The 13683-nt window shown below is 35.1% G+C and overlaps 1 pseudogene; it reads left to right on the top strand.

The window, feature by feature from the left end:
• Positions 1–311: 311 nt before the first annotated feature.
• LOC149175748 (uncharacterized) lies at positions 312–1504 on the top strand (annotated as a pseudogene).
• The last annotated feature ends 12179 nt before the right edge of the window (positions 1505–13683 follow it).

The following is a 13683-nucleotide window of genomic DNA, read 5'->3' as shown; positions in this document are numbered from 1 at the left end:
GAAATTGTTTTGTTAGTATATCATAAAAATTATTTAGCTACATAATGCAATTCTGCAGCTAATTTTTGTTTTCATGATTTGATTTAATTCAATTTGATTTTTCAATAAACTTAAAAAATAAAAATAAAAATAATCAAATGCATTTTCTTTATTAATAAATTGTTTTGTTTTAAATGAAATATATATGTATATATTTTTAATTCAAAAAAAATGTAACATATATAATTAAAAAAAAAAAAAACAAAACATAAAATTTTTTGGCCCATGGCCTTTGAAAAACTTTGATCTCTACAGAGATATCAGTCTTTAGAATGGCTACCTCTATCCTCAGTATAGACAGTGAAGCCGAGAATACTGAGATTTACCAAGAGGGACGAGAAGCTAAGCTTCGTGCTGAGCGTCAAAGCCAAGGCTCTGAATATTCAGCCGGGAGCATCAGTCAGAACTCATGGGCTGTTGTTTTGGCGTGATGGACAACACGTTGTACAAAGCCCAATTTTAGTCACCGTAGAAAACAGTCCATCGAAGTTTCCTACCTCTATGTACTTGCAGGAATAAAACAATGTAATACTGATTTGGCCGGCCGAAGGGGTGTAATGAATTTGCTCCACAACATATGATGGGTGTGGTATATTAACCTCTATGGCTTGGAGTGTCTCAACCTACACATTCTGCACAGCATATTGGATCACCATTGCCAGAAATGAATTTTATTGCTAGATCACCATTGCCAGAAAACACAAAACTTAAAAAAATTAATTTTGAAACGCGATTTATGGCCACATGAAAACGAATTTCGGAAAACTGCGACATGGGTTTTTCATAGGATATGTCGAATTAAATAACCCAGAAACTTTTTCGTCAATTTCATAATCATTTGATAGAAATTTGAGATTCTTCGGGACACTGTTTCACTGAATGCGTGAGGAAAAACGATTTCTATTTAATATACAGTGAACTGTTTGAACACGGCACAGGTGTTTAAAATGTGCATGCATTTCCTCCTCTCTCTTGAGCCTTAGAAAATCCTTTTTGTTGGATTTACATTCACTCTTGCTTGCTTGTCCCAAGGAGGACTTCCTAAGGATTTTCTCTTCATTCAAACATGCCGATCAAGAAACTCTTTACCAACTTTATTTGTAGATGATAGCTTCCATGCATGGGAATATACAGGATGGATTTGAATCTGTCTACAAAGAGACTCAGGTGATGACTGCACTGGGCACTTTAGAGCAGTTGATTGAAAATCAGAACTTGGATGTTTTGCACAAAAAAAGGGCACTGAAGCATACAAAACTTCAAAAATGATGTCAAACAAGAGTTGGCGAGGAGAAAACTCAGTGAGATACACTACTTGAAGAGTATGTTAGAGAAGTTGCAAGAACAAAACCAGATAGACAAAAAACGCATAGAATTATTGCGCAGTACAAGAGATGATTTGAGAGACTATAATGCACCTCTCAAAGAGATATGTCAGAGCATGAATGTGCACTTTGGTTCATAACTGGGATAGGATCTGACAATAATTAAATGTCAATCATTGATCCTCCACCGGTTCTTTCTCGGTACTAAAACACTTGTTCAACATTTGCACTATATATATATATTTACTGAAGTTATGCCTTCCAAAGACGCACTGCTTGGAATCTTGAACAAGTAAAGAAATTCATCCAGTTTGCTGAAAGAGGACTGAGTTGGAATACAGAAAATAGTGTCACTCTTGAGGATTTGGGTTTGAAGTTACATGAAAGTGTTGACAAAGATGAATGTTTAAATCGAGTGAATTGTAGTCAGTTTTAATGCTCAAAACTTCCAATCTTGGAATAGATGGGAAAATTTCTCATCGATTATTAAACTAAAGGTCTGTTTCATACTTGTTTTTCTCTTTGCAAAATAAATAAATAAATAAATAAAAATAAAAATTATTTTCTTATTTTTTTGAAAGAGGCATTGCAATTATCACTGGATTTTGGCTCCAATAAACCACAACATTTTTTCTTGCTCTTTGAATTCATTTATGGTTATTTACTGACTTGGGTTGTTTGTTCAGGATTTTAGCTATAGAAACTATGCAGATTTTGCAGCTGAACATCGATTTCGTAGCTAATCGACAAGTCTGCAACTGGAAAACAATTCTGCAGCTATGCCTTTAACTCAATGATTTATTTGTCAAACAATGCATTCTAACTAGAAATTCATGATAAACATGCCATTTCATCTGCTTATATCATCTTTCACTGTAGCATCATGTTTCTATGCCACATTTTATATGACAATTTTCACTATTTCATAAAAATTTCAAAACAGTCTAACTTTCTCATACGACATCGGATTTCGATGATTCAAGCGTCGATGGAAATATCTCAATGAAATCTACAAAATGAGAAGCCTATTATCTGATTTTGAAACAGTACAGAGTGAAGAAATTGCTAAAAAGAAACAACAGGTAACTTGAGGCACTACTTTTGACAGAGGTATAAACTCTTTTGGTTTTCTTTCATGAACTTGTTTAATAGTACCGATTCTTATTTTTTTATGTAAATGTCATTAATAGAGAGATTGATCACCTCTCTATTTTGATAACCTTACAATCCATTGGAGAATAAGTACTAGTTTGTGCAGGTTCGAGGAGGAAGAACAGACGACCATAAGCAAATAGTGTCTCTCAAAGACCACATTTATTTCACAAGAAAATGATCAAAGCAGCAACAGAGATGAAACATCAATGCATGAGCACATGCTAATGCATATCAAATCCAACAATTGCAAGCCTTTCATGCTAGTGTTTCCATTTCATCCATACTCCTCCAAGTCAATAAAACCTTCATCTCATTTCCTTTGCAGTCGCATTGCATTTCACTTAGTCAATCAATAAAATTCTCATCTCATTTTCCTTCACTTCTCATTTTTATTTATAGAAACTATACTTTCCTGCCTTACTTTCACTAATTCATAACCCATTTTCATAAATACATTCAGCTCACTTACATGCTAATTTGTTCTTTTACTTTCCATTCACTTGTCATTTTCCTTTCCGTTAAATAAACATTGATCCACTACAAAATTTTCCATTCATAGTCTTTCAAAACCATTGTTTCATGCTCACGTTAGATGATGGAGGATTCCTTAAGGCCTTCCTTCTAACAAGCCTTGGCCTATCGACATCAACACATTATCTAGGTCCAAGGCTAGATTCCTCATTAGTACCTTGAGGCTTGTATGCCTTAATGATAGGCTCTCTCACCAACAATCATGGGAATACATCAATGTCCCTTGATCGTTGGATCTTGCAAGTGGCTCGACATCGGCTCATTTATTCGCCCTTCGCAAGATGTACTTAGGTACCTTGGCACTCATTGACATTAATGGTGAGTTTGCCTCGCATTGGTTAATGACATTCATCAATGGTCGGTAATCCAATGACCTCTCTTCATGCTCGACACCGACACATTTATTCGCATGACTAGAGTTGTACCATCAGTTTCATAGCAATTGAAGACTATATCATTTCAACATTTTGCAGCAGATACAACAGATTTAGCAGTAGAAATAAAGAATCCACTTCACAACCTCATCCACCATTTATGCAACCAAGAAGCAGATGAATTCTACATTTCATTCCATGATCAAGAAGCAACCAGACTCTTGAATTTACATAACTCATGCACATTGAAGGTAAGTGAAGGTATGTGGTTTTCTAATTTTTAGTCATGTAATTCCTTAAAATACTAAAATTGTAACTTTGAGAAATTCCTCACTTCCTCTTTCACATTGTCATATCTTTAGTTGGGGGGAAGGGACATCATTTCATATTCATATATCATACACCATCACACATTTTCATTTCATCCTAACATACTTGTCCTAATCAATTATGATTACATTATGGTTCAAAAATTTATATGATTTGCAAATAATGCCTGAATTATGAGCACACTGTATGGCTGGTTTTAAAGATGCAATCTTAAATATGTTCAATGAATCTTGCTGCAATAAAAAGAAACAAGGTATTGAAACACAAGAACCAATACCAATTAGAATTTGGTTGAAACACAAGAACCAACTAAACGTGTTGCAATTCAATGTATGACAAGGAATACTTTGAAAAAATAAATAAAATTGTCAAATGCAAAGTTTAAGGACATGATATAAGCCAAGCTCATTCAAAAGCAAAGACATTGCGAGCAAATCAAAGGAATTAATGCAATATTTTCATGAGGACATGCAATTACTCTAGTTGGGGGGTATGTTGGGCCTCCAAAATGTCTTCAAAATGAGATCCACTTTCACCTTTATCACCACGATTTCACTCACATGTCGCAACTCCGTAACCATATAACCTTTCATTAGCCACCATTTTCATAAATATATGGGTTAGGATCCTTATTTACTAAAGTTATTTATTTTATGTGTTTAAAGTGAATTTATGATTAAAAAATATTGAATTAACATGGTTTCATGTATCTATAAATGTGGCTTGAGTTTCATAACATGTGTAGGTTATTTGGAAGCTTCCAAGGCACCCTTATGTGGCCTCCAATGCTCAAATTCGAATTCCCTTCAAAATAGATTTGGATAAAGGTCAAAGAAGGATATGTGTCCTATTGGATTTTAACTCTGAGGTGTCTCATCATTTCTTATTTGGATTAGAACTCTATGAGACGCTTAGGGGATATGTGTCTCATTATGAGCTATTTGGTTGTAACTATATGAGATTTTAGTGGATCCTCATTAAATAGGGTAGCTTCTTATGTTTTTGTATAAATAGGAGAGCCTTCTCCTTTGAAAGGCATGTGTAAAGTTGGAGAAATGCTCATGTTTTTAATAGAGAATTTGGAGCTTATACTTGGAGATTTGAATATTTAGTTTTGCTTGCATATGGAGCTTCTTCACTTGCCATCCTCATACACCATTGGAATGGTCATCTAATGATTGTGAGATTTAATTGCTTTTATATAACAAAGTTCATTTTCTTTCTTGGTATTAGTTTTAGAATGACTATGTAATCTTTTCTTTTCTAAAAACATTTCAGTAGGGAAGATTTATGTATTTTCTAATTGGATTAAGTTTGAGACAAGTGCTCATAGTTATTTAGTTTCCTTTCATGTTCTGTTATTTACTTTCCTAGATCAAACTATCAATTCATTGTCTAATTGAATAAAGGATCAGGCCAAGAAGGCGACTTCAAATTGGGTGATTGAATATTCAACCTATGAAATCATTGAGATTTACCTTTTCATGCTTTTATATTTTCTTTTCAGATCCTCATTTAATTGCATTAACTGATATTCCTAAAGATCATTCTAAAAAATTGATTTAATTATATTTCAAGATTGAATGGTTGAATATTTTATACGTGAAATTACTGAGTTATTTTCTGCACACTTTACTTTCTTTTCTAGGACATTAGAAGTTAAAGTATAAATAGTTGCTTACACATCATCTTAAGAAGGTAACACTTCATAATTGAATGTTGGAGTAACTAAGCATACATTAGTTGTTTTTGATTTCACGGGTTAGTTGAATTTCATTTTCATTATTTGATTTCATATATTAGATGAACTGGTTTTCATTATTTTGTAGTTAGATTGATCTAAACTAAAAGACAATTTCTAGCACATACAATGCATGCATGCTTCACAAGTTTACGAAACCCCCGGGTTGACAAATTAAATGACAGGCAATCAATTTTCCCCAACAAGGAGTAAGTTCAAAAGCTCTGGAACAGTGGGGAGGGTAATTACGGTCTGTAGAAAAGGGATTTTGGATGCACAGTAAGGTTTTCTTTAGTATAGCGAGGTTTTTTAATTAATTTAGTTAATAAACCTTTTAATAATTACTATGCATAGCTTAAATTAGAAGGTCGTTCTAGTTCTTTCAAGAATACCTAGAAATTGGCGATTTAGTTCACAGACAGGGTTCTGTGGTAGTAGCAGAGGTTTATGAGGCTTCAATTGTCTATTTGTTGCTTCAATTTGGTGTCTACAGCGTCTTCTAGTTGCAAAAGGTGGTTAAAATGGTTGTGCAGAGGTTCAAGGTTTCAGAATTGGTTAATAGAGGTTTTTGCAATGAAAATGAGTGAAAAGAGAAAAAGGGGGCTTTTTCAGCCTTTTAACCAACAACGGTTACATTTTGGTGTGAGATTTGGTAAATGAACAGTGGATAGTTTTCGTTTACGTGAGGAGGCAATTTTAGGCAATATTGCACCACTTTTGGGTGGAGGGCGGTATTTTTTGCGAGCACGTGATATAACCTAGTGTCGCCATGTAGCGAGATAGTGCTTGGCCAAAACTGAAAATCTCGCGTGCTTTTGGACTGTTAACTGTGAGATGATGAAATTGTTCGATATGGACATGCGCCATTGGATCTGGAGGTGGGTCTTCGGAGGGCTATCAAGCGCGAAGTTGCATAGATGGAGTTGAGATGTCGTTGGTGGGGCCTGGCATTTAATTATAATGAAATTTGATTAATTAAAAAGTAATCACAAGATTTTAATATAAGCAATGAGATAATAAAAGGTGGGGACCATGGGTTACATGGTGGAGGTTTTAACTATACACAAAGGTTTGGTGAGTTAAAAGGGTGTCAGGGAATTATAACATGGGGAACTTTAAATACATAAAGCGGGGGTATAGTTTAGGAAATAACTTAGGATAAAGGGGTTTAATGGGTTTTTAAGGGGAAAAAGAGAAATTAATAAGGGGGGAATTTATTATTTGTGATGGGAATGGGTTTGTCACTAGGGAAAGGGTTTTTACAAGGGGAAATGAAGAGGGAAGAGGTGCTTTGGAAGCAAAAAGGGGATAACATTAGGGGATGAAAAGTAATGAAGGGATAATGAGGGGAAATTAATAAAATAAGTATGTGGGGGTCTAGTGAAATCAAGGGAAATTAGTAAATAAGATTTAGTGAATGTCCTTTCTCTTTGAAAATTTGTCCTGCACATGAAACATAGGATCAAGTATGATGAAGGTGCATTTGAGCTAGCAACCTTGTGCACTTGCAAAACTTCTTCTACCTACCCTTTATTTACCCTAGCATTTTATCTTCATTCATTGGGTGAATTTGAGTTTGCTGACCCTTTATTTCTTTTTCTCTTTGATAAACAAACTATATAATTCTAACCTTTTAACTTCAAATGGCTTAGACTAAATTGATGAGCCCATTATTATTCTCCACTTAACTACTGATCTGCCAAGATTAAACAATTTGGCTAGATATTTATTCTCTATCTATCAACATGAAATTTAAAGCATGAATGAATCAAGTTTAAACTACTTTGACCATCAAGGATTGTGGCATTTTTGACAAGCTGCACACAATATTATTTTGCAAAGTAAAGTAAAAAGAGTGGCATTTGAATTTGCACACTTTCATGATCTATTGTTATCTCTTTTTGTTGGGTTCATATCTTATACTTTTTTGATCTTTTTCTTTCTTTTAGTCCTTTGATTATTCTTTTAGGACTCACCCTATTTACATTTTTTATTTTTAATATGGGAAAACATTTTGCAGAAAACAAAAGTATGTACAATATTACAAGACTAACCATAGCCAATTCAAAATTATGAATCCTATTATTATAAGACCCTAACACCAGGTATGTTGCATGTCAGTCCTCAAGTTGATTTTGGTTTTCAATGGACAGATTTCTCGCCACGAGTGTTTTTATCTCTCCAGGTATCGCAAATGTTTGTTCGTCTCTCAATAGTTCAGGCTCAATGGCCTCCAAGAGAGCAAGGTCAAAGGACAATGTCGAAAGTGCAACTGGAGATGTAGTTGAACAAGTGTCTATGAGCTTACTATCTATGAAGACACCAAGTTGTTCATAAACAAGGACATCAAGATGAAATGGCAAGACATCAATGATATATTCTTAGGAACATTTGAGGAAAATATGGAAGACTGCAAGGTTTATGTCAACATTCACAAGTCTGGCTTGTACCAGATTGCATGCAGGTATCCCGCGTTTCCATGCGCGGACATGATCCACTAGATTGTCTTGCACACTGATCCCGAGACGATGATGTTGAGCAGTGTTAGTGGGACAGAGCTTACTACCTTCAGTGCGAAGGACTTTTATGAGATGTATCACTTGCCACAACCGTTGACCACAATGGAGAAACCCTTCTACAAACCTAGTAGTACTACAATCTCAAGGGATATCTTGAAGAGTTGGGTGAAGGAGCCAACCAAGTTCAGGGAAACATCCAGCTAGGTTTACAAGATGAAGATACTGCAGAAGGCATATAAGTACTTTTTCATCTTTGCATGCTACTTATACAGCCAAGAGAGCAGAGAAACCTTCCCGTAGAGCTACGTGATCGCGTTGGACCAACTAGCCAGTAAAGGAAGACCTTGCAACTGGTTTGGCATGTTAGCTCTTAGGTTGAAGGAACATGTGACAAAAGACCAACATCCACCCAAAGGTCAGCAAGTAGAGATATACATGTCCGCTTACATCTTGGATGCAATTTGTTCCCGTCAGCAGTTCCCACGCTTGAGTTGGAAATGCACACCTTTGGAAACCTCTATGCACACTTATTACAAATTGTTCTCTGAATGCAACTTCCATGGAGTTATCACACAGTTATCAAACCACTTTGTCACCCTAGTGTACAAAATGATATTTGAGCAGGATCCACCTTGCATGTCACAAGTAGCGACTGAGGCATTGATCGACATAGCAGAATGGTATGCCTCATCCCTTGGCACCTTCATACGGATGTACAACACAGAGAAGGCTCTGCATGTTTTACCAAAGTTTTCCATGGACAAGCTCGTCATGCAAGAAGTGTCATATCACATCTCAATAGGGTTGTTAGCGAGACTGCACAGGAAGAGAAAGGCACCTTCACCTACTCTTACTTTGCGGATAGGGTTGTTTGAGATACAAAATCTCAAGTATGCTGAGGCAGAGATGAAGGAGTTCAAGAGATTCACCTTCGGCAACAGAAGTTCAATCTGTATGACCTACATTGCTTGGTAAAGGACCACTGTGTGAAAGTGTGGTTTCCTTGTATCCATGGGGTGTGTCATTGGCCTGAGGAAGACCCATGGATATATTGATATCAGTTCTTGAGGCTCAATGAACCAATCAGCATAACTGTAGAGTGGTTGGCAAAACAAAAAGAAGTAGCATCTCAGAGAGAACCATCATCATTAGCAACAGAGGATAACGTACCTGCGCATGACAAAGGCAAGAGAAATGTTGTTGACAACATAGAGGCAGAACAAAGCTGCAAGTTCAAAGCAGTTCCACTTGTGATGAAAGCAACTTTGGAGATTGAAGCTAAGAGGTGACAACGCGAAAAGAGGATCGCACAAAGGCAAAGAGAGAAACAAAAGATGGAGGAAACATAAAAGCAGTTGCAAGAGTTGAAGCAGTAACTCCGGGAAGAATAGAGAAGAAAGTGCAGCAAGGGCAGACACAACAGGAGGTGCAACATGCATAGATTGATGAAACTACGCCCATACAGGTTATAGACTCATCCGAGCAGTTGGCACAAAGCAGACAGGGTGAGTAGTCGTAGGAGCAGGACTTAGCTCAAGAGATTAAACAAATGCTAGAACAGATGGATATAGATAGGGTGTAGCCAGAGTCAAATTAGGATATTGACCTCATGCCTCAAAACCAAGAGGTCACCGCATCGGCTTCCGCAGATTTGAAAGCAAAGCAAGTCCCAAGAAATCAAGGAGACACAGAGATCCTTCAAGAAAATCCAAAAGTAGAGATGCACAACATATCTTTCGATGAGTTGCAACACATAGTTGTATAGTCACGCAGAGTGCCCACTCTGGATGTCCACATATCACCCACACAGTTTGAAGAATGAGTGATCATATCCGATGTGCGCAAGAATCCAACAGTGTTGGCCAATGTTACCAGAGCATATTCCTAAGCCACCAACTCGAGTGTTTGATTCTTGATAGTAGAGAATAAGCACATGGCTAAGGAGTTACAAGAGGCGAAGAAGGGAGGAGAATAGGTTACATAATCATCCAGAGCAGAGTTGAAGAGATTGATACTGGATGAAGTATCATCCCTCAAGACAATCATATGGATGTTGTATTCCAGATTCGGCATCGTGCATAAGTTAGTTGTTCATCTCAATGGTTGGTAGCAGCGTTGTGCTAGGAGAGCACGCATCTTTTCAAATATACACACTGTTGTCGATTACATGAAAACATGGACAATGAGGTACAAAGGAGCCCCATTGTACTTGCCAAAGATGATGAAGCCCAAGGAGGTAGAGTTGAAGGCACACATCTGGAGTTAGATTCGAAACTATGAGGAACTCCTAAATCTTATCACCAGTTTTTAGGCTTCACATGCACGGCTGTTCAGAAGCATGTATGTTAGTGTGCGCATGCACACGCTCCCATCTATTGGCACACTCATCGAGGCAAAGTTAAAGAACAAAGTCTGAATGGAGCTGGACATGTACTTTGATGAGTTGATGTGCTTAGCCACTAGTGCATACTTGGAGATCAATGCAGACACTATGCCCCAGTCTGTTGCTAGTCCGGTTGCACTTAAGATTATGATGCACATGTTATCAGATGATTTGGATAGGGGTGCCAAATCAGTGTACCTAGATGCAATAGAGGCAAGATTTTGCTTTCCGCAGGATGTCACCATTGAGCACGCAGACACCATACGAGACTACTAACCTTGGCATCAATTCGCCACTATCGATCATCATGAGGATGTCGAAGAGTTGGTCTTTCCACAACTATTCGATCTTAGTAATATCTTGCCTGGCTTTCTAAAGCCTGTTTTGTCTCGCATGAGTACATGTGCAGATTGTAATGTAACATCTTGTAAATGTGAAAGACTAAGTGTCGATAGTAGAATGTAACAGTCATGTAATAGTTGAAGATTCATGAGGGTAGGTGAAGAGTCACAAAGGGGAATGTCAAGGGTCACCCCACCCTTTGCTATTTATAGAACCTCATAACTCATTGTACAGGATTTTGGGAGTCAATCTTCCTATAGGTGTATCTTAGAGAAAGCTTGGAGTGTATTGTAACGAGCCTTGGCTTCTCCATAGTGCAAAGCTAGTATATCTCTTTGGAGGAGAAAGTGACAGTGACTGTAACGTTCCATTGTCGGGACTAGTGGTTGGTCATAGTTGTATGTATGATTGGAGCTTTCACTTTCTTAATATAACAGAGCCAACACATTTCATGCATATGTTGTTATTGTATTTCAGCTATCTTGGTTACTCTAATGATATATGTATTTGTTGTTTACGCATGTATGTATGGAATTTTCTATATATGTTTGTATGAATCTTATCAAGATGTGTTGTTGGTTTAACCATCACTTTGGATCGTTGGCTAACCTTCGTTCCAGCTTGTGATGTATCTCTCTCATGTGTTCCCTTTCAAGCTGCGTGCTGTCACAGGTTTCCAAGGGGCGCACTCATACCCCTGTTATGTGTGTTAGACCCATTCATGCACCTTCCTTGACTTGCTACACATGTCGCCCCCTTGCTACCAATAGGGACATATTACTCACCTCTACGTGCACCCATGGTTAAGGCGATACCGTACTACCCCACTACTGGGACTCTTACACTAAACGGTCTGAGGTCTAGTTGGGACTTCTTACCGGGGAGATCCCCTAACATGTTGGCGGGTCTAGCACCATCAACAAATTGTAAGGTTAAACTATTTAAATTATAGTCCACTTAATAATTTATATTTAGAAATCTTGAAGATAGGTAATATTTAATTTTTATTTATAATATTTTTGGAATAAAATTGTGTCATATTTATTTAAAAAATATTATGAATAACCGTAAGTCACTTCATATGATATATTTTTATAATTAAACAATTTAACTAAAAAAAAAAACATAATTACTTTAGAGATAAATGTCAACTTTTGATTTGTGTATACTATTAAGAATATTCTAGAATATTCTATGGAGGATAAATCCCTACCATCTACCTAATAATGATTGATAACTAGTGTAGCCATTTAAACTAAATAGCTATTAAATGTTGATAGGGATTAATCCATATAAATTAAATAGTTGGTAAATGTCGATAGACATTAATCCATAATAAGCTTCCAAACACACACTTCATCATACATCTCAAATTGCTAAAATTAAAAAAAATCATAAGAATTAAATAAATTATAACTTTATTAAGAAGATTATTAATCTATAAATAGAATTTGTTATAATACCATGGTTTATGAATACCAAAAAATACATGAATCATTTCATATGACACTTGTTTATATGACATTTTTTTTGAATTAATGAATTTAAATAAAAGGGAAAAAATGCATAACTACTTTGGAAATAAATCTCAACCTTTGATTTATATATATATTACTAAGAATATTCTAGAATATTCTCTGGAGGTTAAATATCATGACTTATCAATAATACATGGCCCAAAAAAATCATGACTCATTTTATATGAGACTTGTTCATGTGACATTTTTTTAATTAATGAATTTAAATAAAAGGAGAAAAATCATAACTCCATTGAAAATAAATCTCAACCTTTGATTTGTGTATACTAATAAGAATATTCTAGAATATTTTATGGAAATTAAATCCCTACCATCCACTTAATAATTATTGATTATTAAATTAAAATTTTGGAAGCTAATTCCAAAGTAAACATGTCTATCAAAATAACTAAATTAAAATTGTAAAAGTTCTATTTCAAAATAAACATGCACAACATTATTATTAATATAAAATAAAGTTATAATTTAGTGAATTTTTATGATTTCTTTAATGTATACATTAAGATTTTATGTGCTAATTAATTAAATTTATATATGAAAATCTAAAATATATAGATTATGAATATGAATAATAATTTTATTTTATATAGAAAATTGGATCTTATTTACAATTACTATTTATATTTTATATATATTTTACATCTTTATCTATAGAAATATTTTCATTTCTAATTATTTGCTTATTAATTGAATTTTTTAAATTTTTATATGTTTATTAATTATAGCTTCTCCAATATGATTATAATGATTATGAATATGCTTTATTATTATTTAAATCTATTTTAATGTGATATGTTTATTATGAATTTTTTAAGAAAAAAAAAAAAAAGTATTTGTTATTTTATTAATAAAAACAAAATTACAATATAAAAAATTGAATTGAGTCATTTATTATTTTGTATTACTTATTTACTTTTACCTCTTTTTTATGTGAGCCAACACTACATTTTATTATTTAATTGAATGCATCATTTTAATGACACAAAACATCTCACCCATAAAGGTTGCAAAGCACTCAAGTCAAAATTATTATAACTAGAAATTGCCCCTGTTATCACCCCAAGAAACTCTCATAGGTTGTATCTCAGAGATGCTCAGGAACATTACAAACTCAACAAAAATGTTGGAAATTAGATGAATGGAAGGAATGATGCATATTCAAGCCATATAACCACTTCTACTATGTTTAACCCCAGACATGGGTGAACACCCCCAGACTATAAAGCTTTAGACCACTAATTACTCAGAGTTTGAGGATTGAGTGAACGTGGAGAATACTGACCACACCCGCAGATGCACAAGACCATGTGATGGCCAGCTGCAACCAGTTAAGAGGTCTATAAATCTATTTCCTAATGCACAGACAAGATGATAGCTCTCTGGCATTAAAACAACAGAAACCTGAA

This window comes from Pinus tabuliformis, chromosome 4_1 (assembly GCF_031772625.1).
Source record: "Pinus tabuliformis cultivar Carrire ecotype Pingquan chromosome 4_1, CPIR1, whole genome shotgun sequence".
Lineage (NCBI taxonomy): Eukaryota > Viridiplantae > Streptophyta > Pinopsida > Pinales > Pinaceae > Pinus > Pinus tabuliformis.
Note: the sequence above shows the minus strand (reverse complement) of the source record. Positions and strands in the feature narration are given on the sequence as shown.